General features: G+C 41.1%; 1 protein-coding gene across 8 annotated transcripts in view; it reads left to right on the top strand.

The window, feature by feature from the left end:
- Positions 1 to 22,967, top strand: part of FOXP1 (forkhead box P1) — a 641,222-nt gene that overhangs the window by 165,554 nt on the left and 452,701 nt on the right. For all 8 annotated transcript variants that reach the window (XM_048490247.1, XM_048490263.1, XM_048490248.1 and 5 more), the window contains one exon: positions 14,815 to 14,874. The gene's annotated coding sequence lies outside the window, so the exon portion shown is untranslated. The remainder of the gene's footprint in view (positions 1 to 14,814; positions 14,875 to 22,967) is intronic.

Here is a 22,967-nt window from a genome sequence, read left to right as displayed (position 1 = left end):
GAAATTTTATCAATATGTAGATGGTTCAAGTGTAATCTAAAGTTTTATAGTACAGTATAGTGTACTGATAGTAACTCGGACCACAACAGCTGGTTTGGGCCATAAGTCCCATAATATTTTGAGCTGCTCATTTTCTACTACTTTTTCAGCAGTGTGTTCCCACCATTTTTTTTCTGTTGACAAGTGATAATTTTTACAGATGTTCCAGTGAATCATTTTAGCGACTGTGTTATGACACTGTTTATAATCAGTTTGTGTGATCTTCTTGCACAAGTTTAGTATGTGAGCCACGATTTCTTCTACTTTTTTGCACAATCTACATTTTGAATCAGTTGCTGATTTTTCAATTCTGGCTGTAATTGGATTTGTTCTAATTGCTTGTTCTTGAGCTTCTAAAATCAAGCCTTCGGTTTCTTTCTTTAGTGTTCCAGTTATAAGCATCCCAGGTTTTATCTTTATCCACTTTCCTTTCAATCTTTTGCAGGGAGCAGCATGACCATGCACCAGCACATTTGCCCTACCTGTGGCACTTACGGCACTTACCTGTGGCACTTGCAGTGGCAGATGTGCGTGTGGTCGCCTATCCCTCAGCCCCATACTGCAAAACCCGGAAGTTTGGGCTGCTCCAGGACAGCACTGGTGTCCTGATTGGACAGCAGCATGAGGTGGGGGCATGGGCTGGGGTATTCTCAAGGTTTAGAGCCAGAAGCACTGTGCCCCGGCCTTCAGACTTTCTTGGGCTCTGGCTTTGGAGGGGACTGTTATTTGCATTTTGTTTCTTGTGCTTTCAGTTAGTTATGGTTCTTAACTTGCATCTGTTCTCAACTTTCCTTTACATTATTATTTTATGAAATCACAGCTACCAGATCTTCAGCCCAGTTGGCCTTCATAATATCTTCCCAAGAACCTAGGATTTCATAATGTATCAGCATAGTATGTTTGTGGATCCAACTGCACACTGTTTACCTTCACAATGAGTAACTTGAGCACATCTTTGAACCACCTGAGCACATCTTTGAACATATTTGAGAACAACTTTGATCCACCTATTGTTGTTGTTGTTGTTGTTGTTGTTGTTGTTGTTGTTGTTGTTGTTGTTGTTACACCTTTCTTACTGGGAGCCAAGGTGGATTACAAGTATGCTAAAAAGCAACAGCCCAATAGTAAAAACATAGTGTCAGCACATTATTGTCACTGTGTAGTACCACTGCTACTCTGCTATACTATCACATCTCAACAGGGAAACAGTGTTGTGAAAGAAACACCCTTAATTGCTTCAGAGTCCTCAGCAGCTTTCATACTTTGGTCTCTGGACAAGCCAAGAGTCACTGGAAAAAATAATAATACTAGGAAAGGTTGAAGTCAGCCAGAAAAGAGGAAGACGCAACATCAGATGGACTGACTCTATACAGGAAGTCATGCCCTTCAGTTTGCAAGACCTAAGTAAGGCTCTTAATGATAGGATGTTTTAGAGGATTTTGATTCACAGGGTGCCATAAGTGAGAAGTGACTTGATAGCACTTAACACACACCACTACTCTTTGAAGACAGACTCCCTCCCACTTACAATAACTTTTCTTTAGCAATCTTACACAATCAACCAATCTTGACTCCCTAAGCAAGACTTCCAGACTCAATCTTCTCAGCTGTCAGACCTTTTCGTTCCCTGAATAGCAGCTATTGGAGTTGACAGCTTCCAGTACCCTGCCTGTGCTCAGTATTTTAATAGTATGTCCCTCCTGATTGGCTGCTGGTAAGGCACTACGTAGTCAAAGTTTGGTGATGGGGTAGTACATCTCTGAAAGGACAACCACCTGTCTGTCACACTCAGCCTAGCCAATGGCTTTAAGTCCAAGTCAATCATTCTAAACTTCCCAAAGACACAGCAAAAAAGAAGTATAACAACACACACACACACACACACACACACACACACACACACACACACACACACACACACACACACACACACTTGTCTATGAGTTCTTTTCCCTCTCTTTTATCAATAATGTGTAGAATGTTTTAATACAAGCTGAAATCTTCCAAGTTCTTCCAAGTTATCACTCTATATACTATAAAAGTATTTGCAGTTATCATCAATATTTGCATTTAGGAGAATGCACACTGTTCTTTGTTTCTCAAGGATTTTTTGTGTTTTAGAACAGAAGCATTACTATGGTACTTACAATGAACAGGAGTTATGGGAAACAGAGATCAGAACAATACAATACAGTAGTGAGAAAAGTCACTTGACCATTACTCTGAAATCTTGATGGGAACCTTTTCTTACTTCAGAATTAGGCTTCCTGTCAGTAAAGTGAAACATCTTAAGAGACTATGGGTTTTTCGTTACTGTTTGAACCTCATATCTTTTACGAATACATTTCAAAGTACAGGTCCTGTGAGATAAAATTTGGACAATTTTATCTACTTAAGCACAGTGTAACTTGGTCCAGTCCAGTGGTCTGCACACCATGCCCCTGGGTCGTATTTTTCCTGGGGAGAAGCTGCCTGAGCAAGGGAAGGAAGGAAAGCTGAAGGGCAGATACATTTATGTTGGCCGGTGAGTGAGAACAAGAGAGGAATAGAAAAAGATGAGGGGCTAAGGAACTCTCAGATAAGGGAAAGAAGACATAGCTAGGGAGGTGAAAGTCTTTGTGGATCCCCTACTTATGTATTTATTTGTGTGTTTGTGTTGTTTTTTCCTGGCTGCTCCTGGAAGTAATCGATAGCCTAAATGCAAATCTGAAGAGGCCGTGTACTTCCCACAGATCACAATTCTTCCCCCCCCCCCCCCACGGGCAAGTGCCCACATTTTATTGTTTTCTAACAAACATTACATTGTATATTCACTATTTGAGGCTTCATTCTCCTCTTCCCATGGACAGACTTTCACATCTCCTTTAAATTTTGGTAATGAATTGAGTTTTTAAAATTATGTATGTTCCAGATTTTACCTAATATTTAAGCTGCCTAATTTTTTTAGGAAGTCATTTTTAATTCCTTGTTTTCGGGAATGTCCCATTGCAGATTTTATTTCTGATAAATGACGGTGCCTTAGACTACACATGTACTAATTTACACTGTTTTAATTAGTTTGCAATAGCCTCAGTGAATATCTCAGTCCACTATTCTGCATATTAGGTGCCCTTCATGTAAATTCAGGTTTGAGGAGGTAACAAATCTCCTGTAGCCCACTCCTATACTCAAAGTATGTTTTATCCTACTGGAACTTTTTCCCCCAAGGGAACTGCAATTTCACTTTTGAATATCATGTTCCAAAAAAGGTCTCATTTACACGTTTTTCTTGTAGTTGGGGTACATGTTCAAAATTTCAACTTTCTGTGTGGCCTGAAAATACCATTTTCGAGTACATTTTGTGATCTCCATTTTGAGAGAGAAATATATAAAATGTTCTATTAAAATATTCTAGCAAGTTCAGTGCATTGTAGTTCATTGGTAAGGAGGGTAGGCAAGACGTACTCAAGCATCTTTGTCTTTTTAATATATCATTATCCAACCATATCTCACTCTGCCAATACTTTCTCCTGCTTTAGAGTCACCATGAAATATAATTCCAGCAGGAGCTATGAAAACAGGAATGGGATTCATGTGAGGGGCATAAACTCAGCCTGAATGGCATTCAAGAATGCATTTGTTTACTTATGCATAAGAGAAATAATTGCATTGCAACACTGTTAAGTAGCACTTCTTAAACACTGCCACCCTTACCCTCTAATTAGGCCATCCAAAGTACTGGGGTGCACTGTAGGAATAGATTTCTCACAGTGTTGCTAAACACCAGAATTCTCGCACATGAGGTAAGGCAGTCTGCATAAACTACAAAACCATTTGCATTCTTCTGTGCAAATATAGGATAATTCAGATTTGTTCAAAGCAGTATTAACTTGGGCAGCACAGTTCTTAGTGTAGACAGTGTGGGAGGGAGAAGGTGATGGACAGGTTTTTTTGCTCAGTCCAGTCACAAAGGAGAATTTAGGTTCTCTGCCTCATAGCAGCACTTTGTTTAGGACAGTAGGGATTACATAAAACAAGAATGTTGAGACTTTGACATCAGGGTTCCGAATGAATATCTAGCAACACTGATTTTTCAAGCTTTTTTTTCATTCAAAATAATAAGACAGTAGTTTCTCATTGGGATAATCCACGAATAGTTTCGCAAGAGAACAATAATCCAGTTATTTGAGTATAAAGATAATTGTGCATCTGAAGATCACCATTGTTTTTGTATTTTCTGAAGTTTTGTATTTGGCTTCAGTGAATAAAATCAATTGTATGTTTGTGTGTGTTCTTATCCAGTCTTCTGTTTACAATGTAAACACAAATTGTTGCTTAATAATCCAGCCCTGCAGAAGACTGCTTCAGGCCAAACAGCCAAAGCAGTGAAGAAGTGTAATAAATCTGTTCCTTCACCTCCTCTTTTGTGTTCATTTTAATGATATGATCAAAGGCCTACTCCACAGAATTAAGGCTGGGGACCCACACGAGGACTGTGGGAATCCGGCACTTAAATTGCCCATCTCCCAGATTTAGTGAGAACATGGATCCTCCATTCCCACACAATCTTATAATTGTATTAGCCACGTAAGTATGTTAGCAAGCCTTTGGGCCGCCATTCCTCCTACTATCGTTACAGCCAGAGGAGGTTTGAAGTTTCATGGGTTCATGTTCCAAAAAGAAAGCCCCTGATTTAGTTTCAGGAGAGTCTACCAGGGAGGTACAGAAACTCTTCATTAAAGTTGAAACACCAGAGTTTATAGGGAATGCACTCTCAAAGCCTGTGGCTAGGAGGAAACTCAAGTAGGAAGGTCTGCATATAGCATCCTGGATATTGAATTCATGTACTGATTGCTGGTTCCATGTAGCCACTGTATAGTCTACTCAAACCTCTCTCAATCCTCTGTGTGGCTTCTAGTAGTATAACGAACTCTAGAAAGGACAGTGGAACACTTGCCACTGGAAGAGGCAGTCCCATGGGTTACAACTGGTGTGGTGCTGAGAAAATGTTGCTTTGCATTAGTATTTCCTGACCTTTTTAATTAGTCATTTATTGAAGGATTCCATTTTTAAAACTATAACGATAACCTGAAAAGAGAAACAATTTACAAAAGTGTTAAATTAGAGAAAGCAAATAAGTTATGTGGGTGTTACAAAATTATCTGCAAGAAAAGATTCTCCTAAAAATTGAATTATGTCCTTGTTAGCTTTTGATCTCTGTGAACAATACAGGAGGTCTGGATTGCAGTGAACTTGATTAAGCCAAAATATTATTAAGGAACTGGATAATTGAAAAAAGGTAACTATTATTTGAAGCTTAAATAATACACAGCAGAATTTAAACGTTAGGGATCATGTTATTTCTCATATTTTTTGTGTATTTTTTGACATGTCAACTGAAACAAGCACATCAAACCATAGTTGTTTATCTATTTATAATTGTATTTTCTGGAATAGTAATTAACATTTTAAAATTAAAAGACAGAAAAGGTGATCCTAGGACTAAAGGAAAGTTGCACATTTACACAGAAAATCGTAGATCCATATTCAAAATGTCTATCTAATTAGCAAAAATATTTATTTTTAATATGATGGACGCTACTTGTACCAATGACATATTTGTCATGCTACTTGTACCAATGCATGCTACTTGTACCAATAATTTCAGGTGTTCCTTCATTAGTGCAGCAGTATTTGACCTGGGAACCATATGGTTGCCTTGATTTCCACCAATTCCCTCTCAAGACTTGGGTACATACCCTAAAGATGCCAAATACTCAGTACTGGCAGGGGCATATCAAAAGAAAATGACTCCCATGGCAAGATCTGAAATTGTGCCCCCCACCGCAAGCACGGCTACAAACGCCTCCTCTCCCTCCCCCCAAGCCTGGTAGATCCTACATTTCCTTGACATCCTAAATTGACACATTCAAATAAATGGGTTTGCAATTATATGAAGTGGGGCAGCAAATGACTTTGCAGTTTCTAGAGTGGCTCTTGTAGTTTTGCAGCATTCTGCCTTTCCCAAGGAACAGGGCACTGGGTACCCAAGAACTACATATGACCCTCCATTTTCTCAGTCATACAATAACATTAGCCTTGCAGATTGAGGAGTGTGGCACGAGTCACCAGGAAGTCCTTCGGGGTATGCACCATTGAAGCCAATGGGAATTGAATGAGATTGGGACTCCCCCCCTCCAACCCAATGCTCCACTCCCCTGCTTCCAATTGAGGTGACTCAGGAAAGCAGAGGGTGCAAATGTGAAGCTAAAGTAACAGAACGGAGGGGGTGTAAATTCTGGTGGTGTTAATTCTGGTGAAGTACCAGGAAGGTGCTTTCTTTGGTCTGCAGAGACTCAGGCTGGTGGGTGGGGACAAGGTGGGTGGGTGGGTGACCGAGTGGCCTCTGTGGCACAGCTACCCCCTCCGACGCTGGGCTCCAGGCTTGACAACCTTGGCTGAGCAGAACTTTCCTTGCTGCAGGCCAAGTAGGAGGCACGGGTCATTTGCAGCCACAGATAATAAGCAAGCATCTGCATGGTGGAAAGCCCGTTCTGTCCTTCCTGCCATCTGCACTTTCTCTTACCACTATGGCTTGAAACCAAGACAAGGCACCCCAGCCGAGGTCCTACTCAAAGTGGTCACATCCCAGCCCACGGTTCACAAGTTTCTTCCAAAGGGTTGCCTTCTCCAACCAGTGCCTTTGTCCTGTGTGTGTGTGATTAGCCTCTGGTTGAGCTGACAGTTTCTCCAGATGCAGCAAAGTGAACAAACCACCCTCAAGGCTTGTGTTGTCTACAAGGAAGCCCGAGAAGACAAATCATTGCTCTAGGAAGCTTTGCAAGGCTTCCTGGCTCCTGGGAGTGAGTTGAACTAGTTCAGTGGTTTTCAACCTTCCTAATTCCGTGACCCTTTAATACAGTTCCTTATGTTGTGGTGACTCCCAACCCTAACATTTATCCATTTTACAGATGGAGAACACTGATGCAGAGAGTCTTAGACGACCCCTGTGAAAGGGTCGTTCGACCCCCAAAGGGGTCCCGACCCCCAGGTTGAGAACCACTGAACTAGAGGGTGGCTTGCTGCAACATGCAAAAGCATGAGGGGAAGAGGTAGGTGGTGGAAGCTCAGATTGATGGTTGGGGAAGAGGCGGACAGATGAGTGGGTGGCTGGCAGCAGGCCATAGGGTGGTAGAGTGGAGAGAGCTGGTAAAATGTATGCCCCCATATGACAGATCCAAGTGGCTCCTAGTGCATCGTCCCCCTCTGTCCCCCCCCTTCCCAAATATGTCATTGAGTACTGGTGAGTGCTACCACAATGATCCCTGGAAATTACTTTGGAATCATGGGCAGAGCAAAAATTACCGTCAATACTGAGCAGAGCAATGACATTGAGATAAACATTCTTTTTAATAGTATGAAGAAATTGTTTCTAAAATAGGGTTGCCAACCTCAAGGTGGGATCTGGAATTCTTCCTGAATTACAGCTGATTTCCAGACTACAGAGATCAGTTCCCTGGAGAAAATGGCTGCTTTGGAATGGGCATTAATACCCAACTGGCATTCCTCCTTCCCCAAGCCCTTCCTTCCCAGCCTCCACCCAGACATCTCCCCTTGAATTTCCCAGCCTGAAGTTAACAACTCTATTGTGCAAAATGATTTAAAAGATTAAAAATATGTGAACTTTATATGCAGACTAGTTTCTTCTATTTCAATGTTAGAATTACTGAGAGTTTGAATTTGAGCTTTCATTGTGAAGTACTTTGGGCAAATTTTGCTATAGTCCAACTCCAGCTTTCACTCCTTCCCGGAAAGGCTAGGGTTAGTTTACCACTAAAGGTTTGGTGAAGCAGTATGCTAATATTTGAAATAAATATTAATTGTGTCTTTTGGTTGCTTATCTCTGTCTTGCTTAGACTGTAGCTTTGAATGTAGATAATAGCAACAGGGCAGGGACTATGACTAATAGCAGCAGGAAGGAAGTCTATATCTTCAAATAAGAATTGTGGTATTGAATTTTTTCCAAAATGCTGAAGGCTGTATAAAACACTCATTTGTTCGGTCTAGATTGTGTAGAACTTGGGGAAATATTGTCATAATTATGATGCCTTAATAAACTGTAAAGGAGATTAAATTGCATTGAAGATTTTCTTGTTTTGGGATACCTTTTAGAAACAAAGGCAAATTCCCACGTGTCTTAGATAGGTCCTCAGGAACCAAGGATAGTCTGGACACAGTTCTTAGTGGGTTCAGTTTAATGAGTACACACAGCCTGGAACCAAGACAAGGCTGGAAACAGAGACAATGACCTGCAGACTGAACCACAATATTGTGCCACAAGCTAGCTCAGCTGCAATCTCTCTGTTATAGCCATCCTCTTGCAGCTGAGTTACTTTAGTCTGGCTCCTGCAAAGACTTTGCATGTAATTCAGCTCGCCCCATAGCTGCTTACCTGCTGCTGCGTCTCTAGGGATGGACTATATGGCATTCATTTCCCAAACTGTTCTGTTCTAAGGCTTTACCCCAAGTATTCAGGAATTTCCCAACTTGAATGGCAAAGCTAGTAAATCTACTTTGCTGCTGCCCAACCAACTGGGAGTGACCCCCCCCCCCCCGGACCCACAGAAACCGGCAGTGGCCATTTAAGGCTTTGGAAACACACCCTGTACAATGAGGGTTGTACAGAACTGTGGGGAGTGTATTTATGCCAGCTGTGTGTGTTTGTGTGTGTGTGGTTCTTATTGTTAAATCCTGTCCTGTGCGCAAAACTTTCTGCAAATATGAAACTGCGCATCAAGAAGAACAATTCTAGCCTAGTCCTCTCCCTACAGTTACAGATTCTGACTTTGAGGGAATTTATACATAGTGGGGAGGGTTTTTTAAGTGAGCCTCCATCTTTGTTCTGAAATAATACAGTCCACAACTTTTTAAGTGAGCCCCCACAACTCAAGCTGCAGAGCTGGGAATCAAACCCGGTTCCTGCAGATCAGAGTGCACCTGCTCTTAGCCACTATGCCACTGCTGCTCCCAAAAGGCTATGCTGGGGATCATTGGACCTGCATGGACATCTGTGTGGCTTGCAGACTGTGATGAGAAGGACAATTGCCACAGCAATGCGTGGCCAGGCCCTGCTAGTATTTTATATGTATCCTGAGGAGGATAAGGAGACTACCAGAACTTGAACAACATATTTTTTCGTTATTTTGGGAAGAGATGAACAATTAGTACAAGAACAAGAAAATATTACTAAGGGGATTTTTTTTGGTCCTTTTTGTCATCTCTGTGCTGTTTTGTCCAAACAAACAGTTAAAGTTGTGATTCTTTTGAGAACAGCAGCAACTTCAAAAATTTCTGTAAACCGCCTTGGAATGATGCAATAGGGGCTGGGCACAAAATATGTTTTTTAAACCTACTTTTATGTGGACTATCAATCAGTTCCATGAGTTGCCTGCCACTTGACACTACTTTACACTCTCTCTCACACAAACACATATATACACATATCCCTGTAGAAGACTAAGCTTTGCTTGAATTTGTAGGCTCACAGCTTGACACTCTTCCTCCCTTTGTATCAATATCTTACCTGAAATGTCTCAAACGTTTACACACAGACCATAAGCAATGCCAAGTAGTGCTGATGTTTTAGTAGAGTCATCACTTTGTGTACTTATAACTTTGTCATGTTATTCTGGTGAATGCTGGTCTTATAGGATACCTGCAAATAAAAATTAAATTAGTGACATAGAATTGGCAGTTGTAATTACAGCGTGCTTCGAAGGCAAGGGTATAAACTGAATAGCATTTTAGTGTCAAATGCTGTTATTAACACGAACCAATACTTTCTGTTACTGGGAAACTTAACATCTCTACTTCTCAGGAATGTGTTTTGTACTCTCAGAGCTGGCCAAGGAGAGATCTGAATTGGAATGGATGTTTTACAAAGTTCAGGCATGTTGGCAGAGAGTCTCCTTTGAGCAAAATATATAAACACCTTATATACAACCAGAACAAGGATCTAGCTAGTAGTCTATTTTCCTGTCACAAACCCTTAGCTTATCTTTCAATTAAAACATAACTATCATTCCTCTTAAAATTGACTGCTTATTCCTGCATGTTTTGTGGTGTTTATTATATATCCTGAATTGGTTGTCCAAATGCTGTATCTTTTCTTGTTTTGGAGAGGTAAGGCCATGGAAGAGGCTAACTCGGTCACATTTTTCCTGTTACAGTATGGAGCTTACTGATTACTCTTTTAAATGTGGTTTCAATAAGTATTTAAGAAGTGTTATCAGTTGATGTTTTCCCACAACATTATCTAAATAGGTTTCCATTGAAGGAAAATCAGCTCATGTAGCTCAAGATTATGTGTGGAACCTCAGAAGACATTTGGAGGTGGTTGCAAGTAAAGATTATGTGACTGTACCATTTCTGCATGCATATGGGGGAATTTAGTTGTTTGAAATTTTTCTTTGATCAAAATTTCCTTCACTGTGGAAACAATGCATTTCAGATAGAAGGCTAGGCTAGAAATCTTTTCTCTTGAATTATTAGTGTGGAGGGAGATTATAGCCTGGGTGTACTTTCAGACAAGTAGTCTGCCAACTGCAGTGAATAGAGTTATATCCAAGGACTGTACAAGTCTGCCTATCTTTGTTTAATACCATACTAATATGATATATACCCATAGTAGTGTTGTGAATCAATTATTCTAACTCTGTGGTTTGTAAACCTTGGGTGATACATAGGCCGATTACCCACTTCTAGCTGTTCCCTGCCCTCGCCCTGCTCTGGTGTGAAAAGGTGTACCAGAAATGCTCTCGCTTTCCCTGCAGAAAGTGAGAAGCACATGCAGGGACAGAGGAAGCGCGTCGGGACAAGATTTCTTGCCCTGACGCTCTTCCGGTCCCACCGCGTGCCCGAGTGCCAGTGGGTAATCAGCCATACTTCAGGAACCATGTTAGATTATGAACAGAAATAGAAGTATTCAGTAATGAATAGTAAATTACAATTCACTGCTGCCTAACATCTCACTGACAGAAAGTGGCGCAAACATAAACACACAGACGTACTACTTTGCAATATTACCACTTTCTCATCACCTCTGTTTGGCTACATCAACTTAACTAACTTGATTTTAAGTTGAGCGCCTGAAGAGCATCCTCAACATGAAACCATTTTGTGATTTGTCAACAAGAAAACATGAATATTGGCTTACTCCACAGTGAATTATCGCTAGTATGGGAAGAGCCATCTTATTTTAATCCAGGGGTTTGCAATGTGTGGTTCAGTGCCAAATGTGGTCCAGAACCTAGAGACAGCGTGATATAAGACATTGGACTGGGATGTGAGAAACCAAGGTTCAAATCTCCACTTGTGTCATGGAAACTTGACCTTAGCCAGTCACACACTCTCAGCCTCAACTCTGGCAAGTATTTGAATGGGAGACCTCCAAGAAATACCACAGTCATGACATGGAGGCAGGCAATGGCAAACCACCTCCGACCATCTCTTGCCTTGAAAACCCTACTAGGTTGTCATAAATCATCTGTAACTTGATGTGTGTGTGTGGGGGGGGGGGGAAGCAAGAAAGAAAAGAAGAAACTAATATGGCTCTTTTTTCATTCATTCTAGTATTATAGACTTGTTTGGAGATGCCATTCATTTTCATAAGATATAGTGAAAAAAATATTCTTAGGTTATGAATTGTCATCTTTTCTAGATTTCTGTCTTCGACATTTATATTAGAAATGGCCAGATGCCACATGTAAGAAAGAAATTGAAAAAAAATTAAGGCAAAACTTTTTGGTCACTTTATTCTCTTCATTCACAAAAAAAACCCCTGTCTAACCAAACAAACATACAAAAACCTCTCACAGATAGAATAGAATAGATAGAATAGAATAGAATAGAATAGAATCTTTATTGGCCAAGTGTGATTGGACACACAAGGAATTTGTCTCCGGTGCATATGCTCTCAGTGTACATAAAAGAAAATACATTTGTCAAGAATCATAAGGTACAGCACTTAATGATTGTCATATAGGTCTAGTAAGCAATCAGGAAACAATCAATAGTAATAAAAACATAAAATGTAAAATCATAAAATAAAATGAAATGTCAGCACAGGCTATAGTCATACAGTCATAATTGGGAGGAGATGGGTAATAGGAATGATGAAAAAAGTAGTGCAGTAATTATATAATAAGTATATAATAAATAGTTTGACATTATCGAGGGAATTATTTGTTTAACAGAGTGATGGCATTCGGGAAAAAACTGTTCTTATGTCTAGTTGTCTTGGTGTGCAGTGCTCTGTAGCGACGTTTAGAGGGTAAGAGTTGAAACAGTTTATGTCCAGGATGCGAGGGGTCAGTAAATATTTTCACAGCCCTTTTTTGACCCGTGCAGTATACAGGTCCTCAATGGAAGGCAGGTTAGCAGCAATTGTTTTTTTCTGCAGTTCTGATTATTCTCTGAAGTCTGTGTCGATCTTGTTGGGTTGCAGAACCAAACCACACAGTTATAGAGGTGCAGATGACAGACTCAATGATTCCTCTGTAGAACTGTATCAGCAGCTCCTTGGGCAGTTTGAGCTTCCTGAGTTGGCCTTATGAAAGAACATTCTTTTAGTTGTGCTTTTTTGATGACATTTTGATATTAGGTGACCATTTTAGGTCAAGTGAGATATGATGGAGCCTAGAAATTTAAAGGTCTCTACTACTAAGTTGATACTGTGTTGTCTAGTATTGTGAGAGGAGGTAGGATGGGAGGGTTTCTCCTGAAATCTACCACCATTTCTCACGGTTTTAAGTGTGTTCAGTTCTAGATTGTTCCAGTGGCACCACGAGGCTAGTTGTTCAACCTCCCGTCTGTATGCGGTTTCATCGTTGTCTCGAATGAGACCAATCACTGTTGTATCATCTGCAAATTTCCAGTATTTTAACAGATGGATCATTTGAGATGCAGTCATTGGTATACAGAGAGAAGAGAAGTGGTGAAAGTACACAGCCTTGGGGGGCCCCTGTGCTCATTTTACAGGTGTCTGATGTAATTTTTTCCTAGCTTCACCTGCTGTTTCCTATCTGTTAGGAAGCTTGTGATCCACTTACAAATATGCTCAGGTACTGCTAGCTGATTTAGTTTGGTTAGAAGAATGTCCGGTCTGATAGTATTGAATGCTGAACTAAAGTCAACAAAGAGGACCCTTGCATAGGTCTTTGGCGATTCAAGATGCTGTAGGATATAGTGCAAAGCCATATTAATAGCATCATCTGTCGATCTATTTGCTCGGTATGCAAATTGCAAGGGGTCCAACAGTGGATCCGTGATGGTTTTCAAATGGTACATCACTAGCCTTTCAAAAGTTTTCATAACTACAGATGTTAGAGCAACTGGTCTGTAGTCGTTCAGTTCCTTGATGGAAGGCTTCTTCGGCACTGGGACGATAGTGGAGTGTTTGAAGCAGGAAGGAACATAGCACATCTCTAGTGATTTGTTAAAGATTTGGGTGAAGATGGGGGTGAGCTAATGTTATCCTTAAATTGTTTGTCTTTGCTGCTTTTTTGTCCACTTGTTGTCTTGATAGGAAAGAAAAGATTTAATTCTTCTCGTGATGTAAATAAATCAAAATATCCTGTGTATGTAGTTATTAACATGGCTAATTTACAAAACCCTTTGTAAGAAGAATGGATTTGTAATGGGGACACTGTCAGGCTCTTAACTATGCACTGCTGGGAGCCGCTCTAATAATGTCTAATGCAGTCTTAAGGAAAGTGAATCAGTAGCAGAAAGCAGAAGCACTGCTTGACTGCTCCCTTTCCTGACAGGAAGAAAAGGACAGTGATCAAGCTGAGGTCTTCAAAGGAGGCCCTTAAATCACTGGATAATGTGAAGAATGGGAGGTACACAGTCTGCGGTGGAAAGGCAGCAACAAAAACATTTGAGATAGATAATTCTTGTGTGAACGTTTAGATGACTCCGATCTTTCCCCATTGCAAATTAAACAGCACTAAAGTGCCCCCCAAAATAATGGAAAATGCTCAAGTGCAGGTTTTCTTTTTTTTTGTAGTTGTGTATGACATGAACAGTAATGAGACACTGTATTAAGAGTCTGCCAAGAAGGGAGCTGTTGTGGTCCCATACTGCCATTTAGCTATGCATAGACTATTAAAACTAGATTATCAGAATACTAGTACTGTATGCTTATTTACCTTTTTAAATATAAGTGTGGAATGTAACATCTGCAGAGGTTCTCTGTGCCGTATTTTTTATTTTATTTTTATTTTTAGGAGGAAAAAAATAGAAACATTAATTCCATAATGGATCTGGTTCTTTTGGTTTTGGCAAACATATTCAAATGTCACAGTAACATTTAAGATGATAGGGTAGCAAGGGATGACTTTATTTCAGTCTCTTAAGTACTGTATTAGATACAGGATTTGTTTTTTGATGAAACTACAAATAGTGATTTGCCAAGGGTGGCAGCTACCAGGAGAGAGAGCCAAGTTATAACATGATTTGTTTTTTTGGTGAAACTACAAATGGTGATTTGCCAGGGGTGGTGGCTACTAGCAGAGAGATCCAAGTTGTAAGGCTCATTAATTACTGTCCCTCAGAACACTGGAAGAAGCTTTGTTTAAAAGAAGAAAACAACTGGGAAGGAGAGTAAACATTTGCACTCCAAGGAACACATGGGATTTAATCAGTTCAGGGTGTATTTTTTTTTAAAAAAAACACCTATTGGTTGGTGTCAGCATTTAAACTAATGTGACTCCCCTTCCCCCCTTATTTTGACAGGTAACCCTCACTGAAACATGGCACAGTGACAATCATTGACAAAAGAGTGAAGCCATTCAGGTTTGTTCTTCTTGTTAAATGTTTACCTTTAAATGTGTCGTATAGTGTAAGGCATAACTGGTTAGAAATTGCTGATGATATCACTTGTATGTGGTGCACTGTAGGGTAGTTTCATTATCACTGCTAGTGTAGCCATGGATGCCAATCTCAGGTGGATTCTGTATGGGCCAAAAAAAGCAGTGTGAAAACCACGTGAAAATGGTGTAAAATGGTTTAAAACGGTGTAAATGGGTTTACACCGTTTTCACACCGCTGTTTTTGGCCCATGAGGAATCTGCCTCAGTTTACTTTTAGGGGCTTTCCGCACTGACAGAGTTGTACTGGTTTCTATCTAGGTTCACCTCAGTGTATCCGCACTGCAACTGAGCTCAACATTGTTTTGTCTCAGTTCCCCCCCCCACCCCCCAGAACTGCGACATCCCTGTCGCAGTTATGAACTGCACCTTTCTGCTGGAACAAGGTCGATACCGCTTCGAAGCTTCGAAGTGCGGATGCATCAAAACGACACCTCATCCATTCAACCAATCAGGCACCACTTTTGTGGCGTGCGCAGAACGGGAGAGTCATTTAATGACTTCAGTGGAGAACGGGAGAGTCAACGGGCATGTAACTGTAGATTGTAAACTGTAAAAACTGTTAAAAAAAAAGAACGCTCCCGCTTCCCATGGTAACACAAGCTCCAATCACGATCGAGGAGCGAAACAGGCACCGAGATGATCCCACCCACTTAGCTCGGTTCCGGGGGGCCAAGTAAGTTGCTGTGCGGACAGCCTGGAATCGCCCCTCACTGAAGGGAACCGAGTCGACCTTAGCTCCCTTCTGTAGTGCGGAAAGCCCCTTAGAGACTTTTCCAAAGTGTATGGTTGTTTACTCTATTGTATGTTAGACACTTCAGTCTGTACTCAGGTACCTGATCTAGGAAACTATTTGAAAAGCATGTATTGGGGGTAACGGCAGTAGTTTCCCCGTTTATTTTTGTCTGTGGAGCGCAGCTCTATTATATGCACATTGGTCCCTCCACTGAAGTCATTAAATGCACAAATGACCTCCACCCTCGGTACATAGGAACTGTATGTGCTCATCAGAATGCAAAGTAATAACACATTGGGAAAATGATGGTTGTGTGGATCCGCCCATATTCACGAGAGAATATTGACGTGCTTACATGAGACACACCTCGCTGTTGGAGGTAAAGTGCCACATTGACAGCCGTCAGGACAAAATGGCAAGAGGACTCTTAGAGTTATATACCTCTTTTATCCTTCTGTCTGCACTTTAATCTAATATCAGATTCAATTGATACTATTGATTACGTTCCCTTCAAACCCTTATTCAGTGTATGGTACAGAACTCAATGTGTGGTAAAATGTTATTCTTTTTCTATGTGACTTGAGTATAAAAGGTGAAAGTATACAATTAATTTGCCAGCACTTTCTTTAAAATTGTATGCTGAATTTCTGTGAAACGCTGTATGGCGCAATATTCCAAGTAAATTATTGTTATTTACTATGATTTTTTTGCCTGCGTATTTAAAGTCAACAATTATGTTTCCCTTTTATACTTAATGGCTTTGTACAGTATTTTTAGAAACCTGGTCAAGTTTTACTTTATTGAGTCTGAGCACTTGATTTTCACAGTACAGATTTAAAAATACTCCATTAAAACTTCAGCTACTTTTCTATATCTATTAACACGTACATGATGTTTTAAAATTTTGAGAAGTGATCTTATGATACAAAAATGGCCTGAAAGAACTGGAAAGTTCTTGAATATATTCCATTATTGTTCTTATCTGTACACATTGGGGGCTTCTGACATGAGTTGCTGGCATCTTTCTAACTATTTTGTCAGGAGTCAGAACAGTAAATACTGACATTACTGAAATGCTTTGAAAAATCCGTTTATTATAATATACATTTTAAAGGCTCCTATGGATAGTTGTGTCAAGAATGAATGGGGTACAGCTACCACCATGTAGTGGATATTCAAGACTTTGTATGTGGCAACAGTACAGTGGGCTTTACAAATGGTGGAGTCAATAGTAGTCAACAACAAAATGTACACTTGTCCCGGGAAATCTCAGTGATGATCAACCAGTCTCACATTTCCATTATTGAGCAAGGTGATTGAACTGGTGGTAGCCGGACAACTCCAAGTCTTCCTGTATAAGGCAGATTGTTTATATCCCTTCCACTCTGGGAGATGAACAGAGGGAGTGCAACTCTGCCAATTCTCATTTTTTTTTTGATATCATCAGTCATGGTATCCTTCTGGACCATCTATCTGATCTGAAACAAGGAGGCAGCATTTTGCAGTGGTTCTGGTCCTACCTGCTGGGTAGGTTTTGGGAAGTGGCATTGTGGGACTGCTATTCACCCTCTTGGTCTTTGGCTTATAGGGTTCCATCTTGTCCCCTATGCTCTTTAATATCTACAGGAAACTGCTGGGTGAAGTCATGTGGAGATTAAGGCTGGGCTGCCACCCATATGCGAATGACACTAAACTCTATCTCACACTTTTGACTGATCCCAGAGAGGCTATAGAAACCCGAACTAGATGCCTGGAAGCAGTTTCACAGTGGTTGAAGGCTGATAAACTGGGGTTCAATCCCAACAAGACGAAAGTGCTTCTGGTGGGTGGAAGGTCTGCGTGGTTGTAGTCTAAGACGGTAATTTTTGCTCCTAACTTTTCGCCTTCATCTATGGCCAGCATCTTGTGTTTCTCTCCATGGCATATACCCTGTCAGACAGTCACTCCACACTGTGCCCCAGAGAAAAACACGTCTCATTGTGACATGCCTCTGAAGATGCCAGCCATATATGTTACAAGCAAACACTACCAGACCACCACCACACAGTCTGGAAAACCCACAACAATTACTCTTCCTTCCCTTCCTTCCTAACCAATTTTTTAAATGCATTGTATGTAACTGAACTGTTTTGTGTGTATTTTAACTCTTCTTAAAACTCTTCTTAAAGTTGTTTTAATAATATATGTTTTATAGTGGTTTTATAACATATATTTTCATTATAATGAGTTTTGTAGTATAATCGTAGCCAGTGGCATACGGCCCTAGGGACATGGGGTACCCCATGTCCCCGGGTGTACACCTTTTGGTCACGTGGGGGGTGCCAGATGGCCCCACCACGTGACCAAATGGAGCCACGATGGAGCTCCCAGTCCTGCCTTCCTCAGCTGCGGAAGGAAGGACTGGAAGTCCCGGCAGCCAGCTCAGCTTTTTGCCTCTGGCTGCTCAGCTCCTCCTCCCTGTCTAGAAGGCCGGCGCGAGGGAAACGCACACCCTGGCTTCTAGGCAGCAAAGCGGGCTGGAGCCCAATTTGCGAGTAAGTGTGGCTTACTCGTAAGTAAGTGTGGCTTACTTGTGAGCACTCTATTCTGGATTTTTATGAAGTTTTAAGTGTATATCTGTGCCAATAAGGGGCATTTGTATTTGAATAAAATAGAAATTTGATTTATACCCCTCCCTCTCTGGCAAAACTGGGCTTACGGCGGCTTAAACCATACATAATGCATAAACACCACTTTAAAACTACATTATACAATTAAAATCACTACTAATATAAATTCCTACAATTAGATCCTAGATTTCACGATGTCTCAGGAGGATGCTTTACTCCGGCAGCAGTGTAGTAATCTAACAGGAGAGAGGCCAGAATAAGATTGTTGCCATTGCTGTCTTCAACCATGTACTGGTGGAATATCTCTGTCTTTCAGGTCCTGTGGAATTGAGCTAAGTGCCACAGGGCCTGGGTCTCACCAGTCCAAGAGTTCCACTTGGTTGGAGGCAGGGTCAAGAAAGCCCTAGCTCTGCTTTCTAGGACAGGTGACTAGTTTTAGAGCCAGGGATCACTAAAAGGCTAGTGCAAGTAGAGCGTAATGTTCTTTGGGAGCTATATAGGGAGAGGCAGTCCCAAAGAAACAATGGTCCCAGATTGTTTAGCGTCTTAGAGGTCATTATCAAAACCTTGAACCCAATCCAGAATTCAATCTGTAGCTTGTGAAGCTGGTGGAGTTATCCATGGAGTCTCGTCAGGACCTGTGCCACTGCATTATAGACCAGTTGCCATTTCCAGAGCAGTCTCATGGGTAACCCTGCATAGAGCAAGTTACAGTAGTCTAATCTAGAGGTGAGGGTTGCATAGAGCAGTATAGTTAGATTGGTATGAACTAGGTAAGGGTTCAGTTGCTGGGCCTTGCAGAGGTGGAAAAATGCTGACCTGGCAGTATGAGTGACCTCGTCCTTTAAGAAAAGGAAGGCATCCAGGATCACTTCCAAACGGTTGATAGAAGAAGCTGGTTTCAGCTTAATCCTTTCCAGAATGAGAAGCTGAATTCCCTGGGCCAAGCCTCCCCAGCCTAGCCACAGGATCTCTTTCTTCAATGAGTTTAATTTCAGATGGCTCTGCCTTAGCTATTTCACCACAGCCTCCAAGCACATAGCCAGTATTTGGCCAGTCATCTGTTAACAGATACAGCTGGGTGTCATATGCATGGTGACAATCCAGCCCCAAACTCCTGACTAGCTAGGTGAGGGGGCGCATATAGATGTTAAAAAGCATTAGGGGAGAGGATTACACCTTGTGGGATTCCACATACCAAAGGGTAATGTGTTGAAACCCTCTGCCCAAGTGCCACCCTCCGACCTTGTCAATCACCCATTGAAGGACTATCGCATGCAATTCAATGCCAGCAAGGTGGTATGAGCTGCTGACAGAAGTGCCTTACATGGGTAGAAAATTTAGTCTGGCTCCAACCCTTTATCTCATATTCATTTAGTACTTTTATTCTGTAGACACATTCGCTTTTGTATTGGTCAGGGCTTCATTCTCTCACCAAAATTCATCCATTTTCCTCTGCAGGCCGAGAGCTCTTTCCGAGAACACTGAAGAAGAGTTGGATTTATATCCCCCCCCCCCCTTTCTCTCCTGTAAAGAGTCTCAAAGGGGCTTACAAACTCCTTTCCCTTCTCCCCTCACAACAAACACCCTGTGAGGTAGGTGAGGCTGAGATAGCTCTGAAAAACTGTGACTCGTCCAAGGTCACCCAGCTGGCATGTGTTGGGAGTCCACAGGCTGATCTGAATTCCCCAGATAAGCCTCCACAGCTCAAGTGGCAGAGCGGGGAATCAGACTCGGTTTCTCCAGGTTAGAATGCATCTTCTCTTAACCACTATACCACACTGGCTCTCTGGTGTTGCATACTATTGAATCCTATCACCAAAGCTACTCCTGCAAACCCTGCCTCCAGTACTTGCCAATGTTATAGCTGTTGACTTCCTTCAGTCTTGATGGCTGAGCTGCTTTTAAAACAGTGTTCTGCTCCCACCTACAAACTCATATAATTTTTGAAGCTGAATTTGTGAACAGAAGTGACATATATAGGAGCTGTCACTGACCCTTCACCCTCCTAACTATTTGTGGCAGGCTCAGACAACCTCCTAACTATGCTGGGCAGGTTTTCCTGTCTTTGCTATGACTGAGCTGTTTTGATGGTAGCGTATGTTTTATGCTTGTCTGCTCAGCCTTAGGAACTCTGCAAAGGTGAAGGGAGCCTTTTTTCCCCTATGGCAAATCCACCTTTCAAGGCACCTGAAAACTGAGGCAAGTTCAGCAAACAACAGAGAAATGTATTGGACAAATTAGATGGGATCAGGAGATATTCCAGTGGATGGAAATCAGGCAGGAATTAACTTTATACAAACATTGGTTTTGGCACAGGCACAGTTCTTAATCAAGCTTTGTACGTTTGCATCAGTTGCTCAGATGTTATGAGGGTTCTTACTTTAACACAGTTAGATGTTACTGGTTAATGTAACAGTAGTATTTTTTAAAACAGCCAAAGGCTAGCAAATAAATAAAATATACAAAATGTGAACTACATTGATACCACATCATAAAGTGTATATACAAAAAGTCCATCAATAACAATTTGTTCAGGAAGAAATGACAAAGTTTTACATAGCTAATCAGTCAGTGAACCTTGTCCTTACTATTTATCAAGGAGTTGCACTTTTTATATACTAGATAGCAAAATTTCGCTACCTGATACGATATCTTAGGGTCTCTATCTTTTTCAATTTCAGGATATCCACGTCTATCCCCTCCATGCCAGCAATACATGCTAACACTAGAAAAATCCAGGAGCCTCTTTCATCTTTCTATAGTTTGTATAGTTCACAGTATAGGAAAATGTGAGTTAAAGACTCTACAGGTTCTCAGTTCATATGGAATACCTTGAAATCTGCCCATTAGAACGGCCAAAGGAATGGCATCGAAGTGGGCCCTGAAGAACGCCCAATGGCATTTTGAAGACAAGATGTTAGAAAGATAGGGCACTGCCACACAGCCCACCCATGATTTCAGAGGTTTATAGAAAATAGGTAGTACGGCATCATGTTTGTCAGCATCGTAAAGACGTTGATAAATAAGTGCAATTTCCTTATTGATATTCAGTTCAAGAAGATACCCAGGATCAAGGCCAATCTATCTGAGTTTAGAGATCATTCTGTCAGGCCAGATTGGGTAAAGTGTCAGAGCCAAAAGTTGAGGGAGCAGGCCTAAAGGATGGCTATGAATTTTAAGCCAATATATGATGGCTACCTTCCAGCAGAGCAATTCCACCTTTGTCAGCCCTGCCTCTTGTGTAAGGATAACATTCAAAATACATTTAGGTATATTCAATAGAGCTCTCAAAAAGGTAGATTGTACATGCTCTAAAGGTTTATAATCATATATAATGCCTAGCTGTGCACCATAAGTGAGCTGAGCCAAAGATTTAGCCTTATAGAGCTTAATTGCTGCAGGAAAATGGAATGATGACGACTTTGGATTCTAACATGCTGGTACCCTTTCACACAGTATACATTCAATCTTGACATTGTTAGCTACCCACTTCTCATAAATCTCCCTTCTGAGGTAACTATAGGAGAACACTGATACAACTAGAGTGGGAATCCACCCGTGTGTATAATTCCCATTCTAACTCCTTTGGGAATTCTTTTTCTATATCCAGAAGATAAAGTCCCTTCCTTTTTATTTGTGGTCACCTGTGGAAAATCTCACTACTATTCCACCTTCAACCTTGACCACTAAATAAAACTCCCAGTTTTCTTGTCTGGGTATTTTCTGCTCTGAGCTTACACTGACACACAGTATATTTCAAGTCAGATCCTGACTGAAATCCCCTCAGAGTAGATGTTTAACACATGCAGTACGGAGTACAAATACAAAAGCTCCACAAAACTTTTCCTCTCAAAGAGATATTTTGTCCCTCTGAGACAGCTGGTTGCTCCACCAATCAGAGTGCAGGTCAGCTTATCCAATCAAGGTGCTGTCCCATTCCTATGAATTTTCTCCCCACTCTGTTGTGATAGCACCTTGTACCACTGACTGACGTGCAGTCTTGTCACAGATCCTTTTCATTCATGTTTGTGGAATTTACCCTTGCATAAATGGAGTTTCTGGAGCTTGTGCCTTTTGCTGAAGAAAGAGAAAAGGTTATCTCTGACATTTCTCTGCTCTCCCATGGTTTTGGGGAGTTGCTTGATTTTCAGCGGTGGCGATGGGAGGGAGCAAGGAGATGTTTTTGGTGGGAAGGGAAAGCAAGCCACCAAATGTCATTAATTTCAGAATTCGTTGCATATTACCAGAATTACGAGATTCACTTCCAAAAGAAGATAGATAGTTGTATGCTGGCCAAATAGATGCAGTTGGCAAGCCATCAAAGTTGGCAAGCAGTCTTTCGTGTTAGGCACAAATTCAGTACACACCAAGTATTTTTGATCAAGAACTTGGACTGTGTATGTGTGACAATTGATTTTCTGTTTGCTGTTATGACTTTGACCTTCACAGAACCACTGATTTGACTTGATTTGAAGGTGCTGACTTGAATTGTCAGGCCTGCCAGGAATATGATAATGGATTGCCTATTTGCATATTCTTGGATAACACTCGACATTAAAAAAAAATATCACAAGAAGCTTCATTGCAGGAAAGGTCTTTCCAGTAGTTCACAGAAGAAACCAACCATCAAAGCTCAAGCTGTCCTGAGTCAGTGTTGTTCCATTTGTTGGT

The sequence above is a fragment of the Sphaerodactylus townsendi genome, linkage group LG03 (assembly GCF_021028975.2).
Source record: "Sphaerodactylus townsendi isolate TG3544 linkage group LG03, MPM_Stown_v2.3, whole genome shotgun sequence".
Classification (NCBI taxonomy): Eukaryota; Metazoa; Chordata; class Lepidosauria; order Squamata; family Sphaerodactylidae; genus Sphaerodactylus; species Sphaerodactylus townsendi.
This window is presented reverse-complemented; position numbering and strand designations above follow the sequence as displayed.